Source organism: Scomber japonicus, chromosome 13 (assembly GCF_027409825.1).
Source record: "Scomber japonicus isolate fScoJap1 chromosome 13, fScoJap1.pri, whole genome shotgun sequence".
NCBI lineage: Eukaryota > Metazoa > Chordata > Actinopteri > Scombriformes > Scombridae > Scomber > Scomber japonicus.
The window spans coordinates 4,227,939-4,240,438 of NC_070590.1; the positions used below are offsets into that span (position 1 = coordinate 4,227,939).

The 12,500-nt window shown below is 42.2% G+C and overlaps 1 pseudogene; it reads left to right on the plus strand.

Annotated features, from left to right (window-relative positions):
* LOC128371777 (glutamate receptor 1-like) overlaps positions 1-12,500 on the plus strand; it is a 51,021-nt pseudogene that overhangs the window by 24,635 nt on the left and 13,886 nt on the right.

Consider the following 12,500-nt stretch of genomic DNA (forward strand, 5'->3'; position numbering starts at 1 on the left):
TGTGAGTGAACCGTGTTTGTGTGTGTGAGCCGTGTGTGTGTGTGTGTGTGTGTGTGTGTGTCTGTGTGTATTATGTGAGCCGTGTGTGTGTGTGTGTGAGCGAACCGTGTGTGTGTGTTTCTCTATGTGTGTGTGTGTGTGTGTGTGTGTGTGTGTGTGTGTGTGAGCCTTGGGGAGATCAGCGTTGCGTCTCACAGCAGAATCAACCTGTGAACTCGACTGTTTGGTCTCCTCTCGTCTCTCTCACCTGATCCTCTTTCATGTTTGTTTACCGTGAGCTGAAACTTACCACACACACACACACACACACACACACACACACACACACACACACACACACACACACACACACACACACACACAGAAACACCTGATCTGTGATCCTCGGCTCTGACAGGTAGACAGGAGCTGCTACAGAAAAGCCTGTTTGTGCCCTTCAATGCATTTTAATCCAATTATAGAGAAGTCAGTGTTTTACCTTTGAATTAGTGTGTAAGAAAAAAAAGAAAGAATAAAAAAAAGAAAAAAATGTGTGTGCATGTGTTTATGTAAAAGACTTATTTTCCTCCATAACTCACTTCAAAGTTCAGTGTGTCTTTAACCCTGCTGTTGTCCTCGAGTCAAGGAAGGAAAGGAGGGAGGGAGGGAGGAAGAAAGAAGGAAGGAAGGTAGAGAGGATGGAAAGAAAGGAGGAAGAAGGAAGGAAGGAAGGAAAGGAGGGAGGAAGGAAGATGGAAGGAAGGAAAGGAGGGGAGGGAGGGAGGGAGGAAAGGAAGGAAATGAGGGAGGAAGGAAGGGAGGGAGGAAGGATGAAGGGAGGAAGAAGGAAAGGAAAGGAGGGAGGGAGGAAGGAGGAGGGAGGGAGGGAGGGAAGGAGGGAGGGACTGAGGAAGGAAGGAAGGAAAGGATGGAGGAAATAAGGGAGGGAAGAAGAAGGAAGGAAAGGAGGGAGGAAATAAGGGAGGAAAGAAGGAAGGATGGAGGGAGGAAGGGAGGAAAGAAGGAACAGTCAAAACAGACGGGGTCACAATATAAAAGTGTTTATTAGAACAATTAAACATGCTGCTGATTTATTTTCCCTCCTCTTCCTCCTCTCCCTCCTCTTCCTCCTCTTCCTCCTCTCCCTCCTCTCCCTCCTCTTCCTACTCTCCCTCCTCTTCCTACTCTCCCTCCTGTTCCTCCTCTTCCTCCTCCTCTCCCTCCGCTCCTTCCTCTCCCTTCTCTTCCTCCTCTGCCTCCTCTCCCTCCTCATCCTCCTCATCCTCCTCATCCTCCTCTTCCTCCTCTCTCTCCTCTTCCTCCTCTTCCTCCTCATCCTCCTCTTCCTCCTCTTCCTCCTCTTCCTCCTCTCCCTCCTCTCCCTCCCCTTCCTCCTCTCCCTCCTCTTCCTCCTCTTCCTCCTCTTCCCTCTCTGATCTCTGCAGGTCTCTGTCGGGTCGGATCGTTGGAGGAGTTTGGTGGTTTTTCACCCTCATCATCATCTCGTCCTATACAGCCAACCTGGCGGCCTTCCTCACCGTGGAGAGGATGGTGTCGCCCATCGAGAGCGCCGAGGATCTGGCCAAGCAGACTGAGATCGCCTACGGGACTCTGGACGGGGGCTCCACCAAAGAGTTCTTCAGGGTTAGGACACTTTCTTCTTCTTCTTCTCCTCCTTCTCCTTCTCCTCCTTCTTCTTCTTCTTCTTCTTCTCCTTCTCCTTCTCCTTCTCCTTCTCCTTCTTCTTCTTCTTCTCCTTCTTCTTCTTCTTCTTCTCCTTCTTCTTCTTCTTCTTCTTCTCCTTCTTCTCCTTCTTCTCCTTCTTCTTCTTCTTCTTCTTCTCCTTCTTCTCCTTCTTCTTCTTCTTCTTCTTCTTCTCCTTCTTCTTCTTCTTAATAATAATAATAATAATAATAATAATAATAATAATAATTAAAGCTGCAAGTAGCGATGACCGGGCCCAAGCTCCAGCCCCGCCACAAATGAGCGAGACTTGTCTTAATGCAGCTTCTGAGTCAAATGGAAACAAACAGCGTCAGAATCGCAAATTCGATTCAAAATGGCCGACTTCCTGTTCGAGTGAGGGTTTGGGTCCAAGAGACTTTTTTGTGCGTCTTTACACAGTATAGATGTGTACCGAATTTCGTTTGTCTACGTCAATCTGAGTCGAGGGGCTCAGTTTTTTTGATTTTCTAGGAGGCACTATTGTTATATAGTTTTGGGGCACGTTTAGGCTGTCAAAAAGGAACGAGAATTCACCAACTTCTAACTTGATTTCTAACCTCAGTAAACGTTTTCAAAATGTGTTTATGGTCTCAATCGCTAGTTTAAAGCCTTCTTCAATGCAGTATGATGTTCATTTGGGACATTTTGGCCTCCCTGATTTTATATGTGACGATAAAGCAGGGTATGCATTAGGGCGTGGCTACGTCCTGATTGACAGGTTGATTGACCAATGTCCTCCAGATCCAGCCCTCGTAACCATAGCAACCTCCCCGCTCCGCCCATGGCTCCGCCTCATGCCCATATAAGTAGAATCCATGTTTTTATTTTTCCCAGCATGCACCTGAAATTTTCAAGATGGCGCTGCCTAGATTAGAAACTATTGGCTTCCGAGCAGCAGTCCACAAACCAATGGGTGACGTCACGGATGTTACGTCCATTTCTTTTATACAGTCTATGGTTTTAAGTCAGAAGCTTTTCATCATGAATCTACTGTATCACACCTTTTATAATGACCTGTGTGTGAACTATCTCCTCTTACTTTAGCGGTCAAAGATCGCCGTTTTTGAGAAGATGTGGTCGTACATGCGGAGCGCGGACCCCACTGTGTTTGTGAAGAACACCCCCGAGGGCGTGATACGAGTCAGGAAGTCGAAGGGGAAGTACGCTTACCTGCTGGAGTCGTCCATGAACGAGTACATCGAGCAGAGGAAGCCCTGCGACACCATGAAGGTCGGAGGAAACCTGGACTCCAAAGGCTACGGAGTGGCGACGCCCAAAGGATCGGCCCTCAGGTACACTCTGAACCTCTGGACAGGGGCCGTCAGTGTGGGTCAGTGTTGGTGTCCTGTTCTGTCTGTTCATTGTGGGAATTTAGACCAATCAGAGCAGCATCGATATAAATTATAATATATAACAGCTTCAGTTGATCCCTGTTATCAGCCTCTATTGGTGGACATGGAGATTGATTGATTGAGACATTTTAAATTCTTTTGTAAATTCAGTTTTCTTGGTTTTGAATCAACAATTTAAAATATTATAGTGAATATTATAGCATTTAATCAAAATAACAGTCACATGAACTAAATACACAATTTTAACATTTTCATTGAAAGAATAAGCCGATCTTCTGCTGCAGAGGTTTGGATACTAGATCAAATCAAACAGACTTAACCTTCACATCAGTGACTTCTGACAGACTTGGACTTGAGACTTATGACTTCAAAAAGCTGAACTGGGCTGAGCAGCAATACACAAAGCAGATATGGCCGACAGGAAGTGCAAAGAAAAAGGAAATGTAGTACAGTACAGTGAGCTTGTATTGACTTGAAAACATACATTTCTTCTTATTTTTGTCTCTTAACGCTGTGTTGATAACATGAGTTTGAAAAGTACAAATGAGAAAGCATTTATATCTTCATACCACGTATCAAGTCGGCATTAAATTGGGTGCAAAATGCATTATGACATGTTAAGGACTGTATAAAGTGAATTCAGACATTTTCCTCTAAACACATTAAATAGGTCATTAATGTATTTCTAAAAAAGGTGTAAAAAGCATTTCAACCATTTAGATTTGAATTGTGGAGCTAGGCTTCACAAACTGTGTTTCAACATTTCTGTGTTCAGGATTTAGTGATTAGCATAAACCCGCCCCTGCTGCTGTAGAGGTAGAAATACATTCAGCACACACTACTACTACTACAGTTAGCCAGTTAGCTGAGTTAGCCGCCGAGCTACCAGCTAAGCTAGCCGCCGAGTTAGCCGCTGAGCTAGCAGCTGAGTTAGCCGCTGAGTTAGCAGCAGAAAGCTCTCAGACGTAGCGTCCATGTTTCTGGTAGAGGTGGTGACTTTGATTGACAGGTGACACTTGGTAGGGGGCGGGGCTTCAGCGTTTGGGAGCAGAGAAAGAGGCTGATTTTTACACAACTTTGAAGCCTAATTTCATATATTTGGCGATTTTTTTAATCATTCAAATTTGGCAGGGTGGTTAACAACACACTTTTCTGTGGTATGTCAAACTCAGAACACATATTTATTCTAACTTTACACAAACTTTAAGGACTTACACCCAAAGCTTAGAGATTATGACTTTTATTCAGGACTTTACTAACCTGTAACTTTAAAGACGATGACTTGTCCTCACCTCTGCAGAGCACAAAGCCTCTAACAATTACAGCTAATCACATAGAAAGCCTTTTTAGAAGATTTTGTTAACATCAATCCACACTGACGAAGAAATACAAGAAAACAACTATATGGAGTGCTTTTAGAGAAAATGACAAACTTTATATATTTTACTTTTACTCTCAAAAATCATTATACATAATTGAATATAACCTTCACAGAACAAGTCCGTCAGTTTGGGGTTTTAGACTTGTTTACTGTCTGTCTGTCTGTCTGTCTGTCTGTGTGTGTGTGTGTGTGTGTGTCTGTCTGTCTGACTGTCAGTCTCTTAAACTGTCTCCCTGTCTGTCTTGTCTCTCTCTCTCTCTTGTTTATCTTGTCAATATGTGTGTTTTTCTGTCTGTCTGTCTGTCTGTCTGTCTGTCTGTCTGTCTGTCTGTCTGTCCCTGCCCTGTTGGTTTGTTTACCTGTCTGCTGTCATTTCTTCTGCCTGTCTGACTGCCAACCTGCCTGTCTCTCTGCCTCCACAATCACCAGAGTACTGAACATGCTGCTAACACCACATCTATCTGTCTGTCTCTCTATGTACCTGTCTATCTGTGAACGAGCATCGCTGCTGCTGCCAGGTAAAAAAAACTATTTGGCTAATAGTTATAGAAACCAAAGAGAATATGGCACCCCTAACAATATCAAAATACACTATACAGATGTAAAAAAACACCCATAATCACCATAGTAACCACATCGCAAAATATAACATCCTAGCAACCATTTTGAACACTTTAGCAACCACCTAGTAATACTCTAACACCTCACAGAAAACATAAAAACCCATCTAGCTCCATCTAACTCTGAACCCAATAACATCAATGTAGTAACCACTTAGCAACCACCCAGACAGCCATAGTAACCACCTAGCAACCATCCAGACAACCATAGTAACCACCTAGCAACCATCCAGACAAACATGGTTACCTCCTAGCAACTACCCAGACAACCATAGTTACCTCCTAGCAACCACCCAGACAACCATAGTAACCACCTAGCAACTACCGAGACAACCATAGGAACCACCTAGCAACTACCCAGACAGCCATAGTAACGACCTAGCAACAACCCAGACAACCATAGTATCCACCTAGCAATTACCCAGACATATTACCCAGACAATTACCCACCATAGTCACCTCCTAGCAACCACATGGACTCACCTTATCAATCACTAAGAACCCCCTAAAGTCCATATAGTTAAGTACCTAGCAACCATCCAGGTCACCACATAACCTTCTTAGCAACCACCTGGACTCACTTTATCCATTAGGCCCCAACCATCTGCCTAGTAACCACCTAGCTGCCCTTTGGAAACCACCCAGAACACCAATAGCAAACCAGCAGCAACCACCTGGTAATGCCTCACAGGCTATTCAACAACACCTGGGACTTTCTTGGAATATGTATAATTATTCATTTTTCAGTTTTATTGGGTTGTGATGTCTGTGGGGTTTTATTTTTACCTGGCAGCAGCAGTTAAAGTCATTTTAGTTTATTTGTTTCAGACTTTGTTCTTGTTTTTATCTGATGTTCTGAGAGGGAACATCTCGTTCTCATTCTTTCAGCTTCGCATCATCATTTTATAGCCAACCCAGACACAGAGAAAGGAAATTACTCCACAGATGAGATTAGTACATGCTGAATGTAATAATTTGTATGTTCTTTTATGTTTTAAAATGTTCAATTTCTGGAGAGCATGTGTGTGAAGACTGCAAGTACATCAATCTGTTACACAGACAGCAAAACAGAGCCGAGCAAATTAGCTTGACTTTCTGCCTTCATGGGAAAATGGTTTTAGGTTTGTGCAGAGCAAATTAATTGAGGACAGCTGATATCTCCAGAGTTCGTGAATTTTTAAAATAGAAATCCACAGAAGTTATTCACCTTTGTTGTGAGGCGTGTTGTTTACTTGATCCTGTGTGTGGAATTTCAAATGCAGAAAACACAAAATCATTTACCATTGTTGAGAAAAACACAAGAAGGGTGTCTCTTTTTGTGAACAGTTGCCTAGCAACACAGTTGTGTTAAACCATTTGAATGTTGAGCATATTGTATAATCTCTTTGCACATGAAAAAATATTAATTTCATTTGAAAGCCACATCAATTTGACACAGTCGTACTGTTGTTAATTCTGCTCTTATATAACATATCTGATTCTAAGAAACCATGAAGAATTTTATTAACATGAGTTTATACTCTGTCTCTGGGTTGACTGGCTTTTCATTCTCACAGCTGAAAATATCAAGTCACCTCTTTCATTTTACTGTTTCCTCCATGATAAAACCTGCATCTGCTTTCCATCCTCTGTTATTAAGACTTCTGATGAATGTGTTTCTGTTCAGAGTGAATCATTTGGAGAGTATTGTTCCAAAATGGCTTTACAGTGCTCATCTTTTCAAGGTGTCGATTGATTGAAAGTCAAAATAGTGACTTTTTACAATTAGTGATACAGTTTGACTTCTAGTCCAGGTGAGAATCAGGCCAAATGGAAAACTACACATTTATTGGTCAGTGATTAAAAGGTTCAATAGCATTTCTGTTGAACTGACTGTGGTTGGATTGGGATACTGTTGATAGCTGGGTGATACTGCAGTACTATGGACAACTGACCAAAGTTTAATGGCAACTTAAATGAAATAAATAAATACAATGCCATTTATCTCTACTCAATACTCTATACATAACATTTAGTTCTTGATTCTCTTACAATTGCAACTATATATATATCTGTTTTTTGTGTGTGCTAATGTAGTTGGATTTACACATGCTATTTTTTATTTGACTGTTTCATGTTTTGCGTTGGTTTGTCTGAGGTTTGTTTTCCTTACATGTTTCTATGCACAGTGCTCTTTAGAACAAAACTCTTCTGTTGCTGTCGCTATCATTACATTCATTATCGCTATTATTATCCCTTCAAACTGAACTGGTTGACACGAAACCATTTCATTGATTCATGTTCCATAGAAACTTCACCGCTGCCTTTTGCCACTCTCAAGCTTTGATCTTCATTTTTATGTAAAGGGGAACAATGTGCAACTTAGATGGCATGAAATTGAAAGTTAAAAAAAAGAAAACCAGCTTTGCCACCTGCTTCCCCGCATTAATTTGAACCTGAACTTGATATTTTATATTCCATATGCTATTCATGTCTAAACATTTGACTGTTGTTCCTCCTTTATTTATCAGGTAATGAATGGGAATTAAGTAATCGGATATATTTGCAGTTTTTCAACCCAGAAGATATAAAAATGTTGTTTTCCTTCACTTGAATTTTGGCATAGCACATTCTGACAGACAGCTTTGGTTCTGCCACCGCTGATCGCTGGGCTCAACACAACTCAGAGAAGCAATCCTCATCCATTTACAAGTCTCTACCAAGAGGAGAGGGAGTTCATGTTAAATGGGATGGATGGTAGAGATGGGAGATGTCCATGTTGACAACTTGTGAGTGTTCATCAGACAGCTCAGGGTTTAATAATGGACACTGACAACATACTGTAGCTATATATCCATTACATTTGGTTTTAATCACCACAGAAAATGGACCCGATGATGTGAGACGTCCCCATTTGCTTCTTTACTACAACAACTTCTGTTTTATTTTAGGTGAGGTCAGATGTATTGTTGCTTTTAGAAAAGTCTGTTGTTGGCGTAAATGTCATCAACAAGTCAGAATAATGAAGATTCTGACATGACGTGAACATTGCAAAAGCCCCAAAGTCTGTTTCCCCAGTGAAACTCTTCAGTAGCTCCTGGAAGATCCCCAAGTGCTCGTAGGTCTACTGGGAAACGTAGTCTCTCCAGTATGTCCAGGCTTTAGACCTGGATGTTGGCTCAGTCTGTCAAGCTTTGGTTAAAATGTCTCTTTATCACATAAAGTAGTGTGATACCAGCCAGCTTCTCCTTGCTTCTGTCCACAGTCTCATTTCCTACTATCATTCCTCACTATCTAGTTAAAGGTCCTTAGGTCAGCGCACTGTAGGCTGAAGGTCAATCAATGATTGAAAAAAAACTATATGGAGCAGTTTATTCCCAATCTATATCTGCCCAATGCCTCTTGACTTCATTGATTAGGTCCTGCTCCTTCACCCGATGGATGTGATGATCCAAGGTCCATTCATCACTGCCAAGGTGCATAATGTCTAAATCTTCCTTGAACCTACTTCTTTGTTGGTGGTAAGACCATCGAGTAATGGTTCCAAAATGCCTTTTTAGGCTGTTTCCTGACTACAAGCAGCAGCATGATCAATCAATCAATCTTTATTAGTATAGCGCCGAATCACAACAAAGTTATCTCAAGGCATTTTACACATAGAACAGGTCTAAATCGAACTCTTCAGGTTTTAATTTTAAAGAGACCCGACATTCCCACATGAGCAAGCACTTCTTCTTGACGCTTATCCGGGGTCGGGTCATGGGGGCAGCAACCTAAGCAGGGAAGCCCAGACTTTCCTCTCCCCAGCCGTCTAGCTCTTCCCGGGGGATCCCGAGGCGTTCCCAGGCCAGCCGAGAGACATAGTCTCTCCAGCGTGTCCTGGGTCTTCCCCTGGGTCTCCTACCGGTGGGACGTTCCCTGAACACCTCACCAGGGAGGCGTCCGGGAGGCATCCTCATTAGATGCCCGAGCCACCTCATCTGGCTCCTCTCGACTCGGAGGAGCAGCGGGTCTACTCCGAGCTCCTCCCGGATGACTGAGCTTCTCACCCTATCTCTAAGGGAGAGCCCAGCCACCCTACGGAGGAAACTCATTTCGGCCGCTTGTGTCCGCGATCTTGTTCTTTCGGTCACTACCCAAAGCTCATGACCATAGGTTCTCAAGGCACTTTACACATAGAGCAGGTCTAAACCGAACTCTTCAGGTTTCATTTTAAAGAGACCCAACATTCCCACATGAGCAAGCACTTGGCGACGGTGGAGAGAAAAAACCCTCAGAACCAGACTCAGAGTGGGAGAACATCTGCCTGGACCAGTTGGAGTAGAGAGGAGAGAGAGGAAGAGGAGGAGAGAGAAGCACAATGACAAACATGACCACTAGGTGCTAAATTATGAGCATGACTTCAAACTTGTTCCAGGAACTGACCCTATCACTGTTCTGAGATCTTCTTCAGTTAGAGACACAGCAAGGACTCAGGCATTAATAGGGTTAGGGTTACACAGTTAGATTTGGTGGAGAAGCTTCTGCTCTTTGAGGAAACCTTTAAAGAATCTCAAAAGCAACAAAGGTTCTTCTGGAAAAACTGATCACCCATTAACAGCGTTTGGTTTCATCTGGACTCAAGGCAAGAATCAAAGCATATTTTTTGTGTAAGATTTGTGTTTTTTTTTAAAAATCAGGTGTTATCTTTGAAAAGCTGTATTTAAAAGTGTTTAAACCCAGTGCAAAGGTGCAGCAATGGTCTCAAACTAAAGCATGTGGCTCAATATGATCAACTTTAATGATGGGAAACAACATTTTAAGAACGTTTGGGTTGAAGAGCGGTGAACCTTTCCTTTAACGAACCATTCATTGGTTGATTACACCAATACCAACATCCCTGTCATATGTAGACTCATGCTATGATATTTGCTATATTCACTATGGCAGTCCTCTGCTAATTAACACCTAGTTCCCTTCTATCCTTTACTGTGACTATCATCCTCGTAGAAACCATGTTAACTTGGCAGTGTTAAAACTGAACGAGCAGGGACTGTTGGACAAATTGAAAAACAGATGGTGGTATGACAAGGGAGAGTGCGGCACCGGGGGAGGGGACTCCAAGGTCAGATCACCGTAACCCCAACGGGTAACGACAGGCAATGGCACACCGGGGTAACCGGCAACAACCCACAACTTAAATACCAAAGCGTAAAACACTCTGGATGGCACTGAAACTGGACTAGAACCTGCTGGTAGTCTGGTCTTTCACAGTTGTGGTAACACTGGTTCCACCTCCAGAGAAGGAGGTGATAGATCCATCGAAATTATTCAGTCCTTGTCCTTATTGATCCAGGGGGTATTTTACACAAACACATTATAAACGCTATCTTTTCTTATAATAGATGAGCTTGGTTCTCTTGCTCCATAGTGAACATAAAATCCAAACACTTCTCTCCTCTTATTGAAGACATTTATTTCCCAAAACGTAGATGTTTCGTGTTTCTTACTGCAGCTTGGAGTCACAGAGAGATCAAATTAGTTCAAATAAAACAAACAAAAACAACACTAGCAGTGGTGTAAAACTCTACGGCCCCAATAGCCAACATTAATATATCCCAGGTGCTGCAGTCACCCGTCTATAAAGAGGAGGCGGAGGTGAGAAATGGCATAAATTATCAACTCAACTCAAAATTCAAACCAGAATATTTCATGTTCATATCTCAATTAATCAGATAAATAATAATAATAGTAAACCAGAAAAAAATAAAACATCATGAAAACACAAATGAAGCATTTGGCTCCAACACACATGAAGTCTATTTGATGATTAAACATGATTGAGTATTAGTATTAGCTTTAGAACAGAGATCACTCACGTACAAGAAACAGCAGGATTTTTTTTTCATATGTTTATTTTTTGGGGGGCATTTATACCTTTTGATTAGGACTGTCAAAATTGGCCAAAAAATAAGTTTATTATTCCTTGCATAGGTTTAAAACATTCAAATATCAGATTTTGTGGATTAGATCGATACAGAACGAAACCAATACAATGAGAGACATCACGATTTCAAGATTTCAGAAACTTTATTTTCCTTTTGTGCTTGCACACACAGAGAGTCAAGTCAAGTTAAAAAGACACAAGAAAGTCACATAAATCTATAAAACATATACTTCTCTAGGAATAAAAAGAAAGTGCATAAAACCCACATATAAAGGGAAAGTGAGAGCATTGTAAATTGCACAGGCTCAGGAGACATAACTACTTTTATAGGTGTTTTTATTTCAGCATAATCTTTTAAAACACACCAACACATTACAAAATAATTCAATTAAATAAGCTCTGATATTATATTTGGCATATTTTCCTTTTTGTGGAAAGAAAGATGAACCAGGTTTATTAGCGGTATATCTTTTAGGCGGATGGATGGATGAATGGATGGGTGGTTAGATGGATGGATGGATGGATGGTTGGTTGGTCGGATGGTTGGTTGGTTGGTTGGTCGGATGGTTGGTCGGATGTTTGGGTTGGTCGGTTGGTTGGATGGATGGTTGGTTGGTTGGTTGGTTGGTTGGTTGGTCGGTTGGTCGGATGGATAGATGGTTGGTTGGTCGGATGGACGGTTAGATGGATGGATGGTTAGATGGATGGATGGTTGGTCGGTTGGTTGGTTGGTTGGTTGGTTGGTCGGTCAGATGGTTGGTTGGTCGGTCAGATGGTTGGTTGGTCGGATGGTTGGTTGGTTGGTTGGTCGGATGGTTGGTTGGATGGTTGGATGGTTAGATGGATGGATGGATGGTTGGATGGATGGATGGATGGTTAGATGGATGGATGGATGGTTGGATGGATGGATGGATGATTAGTTGGATGCATGGTTGGATGGATGGATGAATGGATGGTTGGATGGATGGATGGATGGATGGATGGTTAGATGGTTGGATGGATGGATGGTTGGTTGGTTAGATGGATGGATGGATGGATGGTTAGATGGATGGATGGATGGATGGATGGTTGGATGGATGGATGGATGGTTGGTTGGTTGGTTGGATGGACGGATGGTTGGATGGATGGTTAGATGGATGGATGGTTAGATGGATGGATGGATGGTTGGTTGGTTGGTTGGTTGGATAGATAGATTCTTCTAATGGAGGGTTAGGGATAGAGGAATATTTAAATCTGTTAAACTTGTATATAGAATTACATAATTAGACATATGTACAGCATCTGAGAACCCAAGTTTATTCATGAATTAATCAAAGCTAACACACAATAAAGCAGGATTAGTAAAATACCTCCTCTGGTCATTTTCCCTCTGGTGTAAGTTGCTGTTATTTCATGGACAGTGTTAAAGTTAACCCCCCCCTCCCCCCTGCCCCCCCCCACGGTCTACATGTTGTCCTCGTTGTTGGACAGCAAACCCAAATCTCCCGGAGTGTTTTCAGCTCTTGCCGGTTACCCAAAGTGATATAGTAATACACATC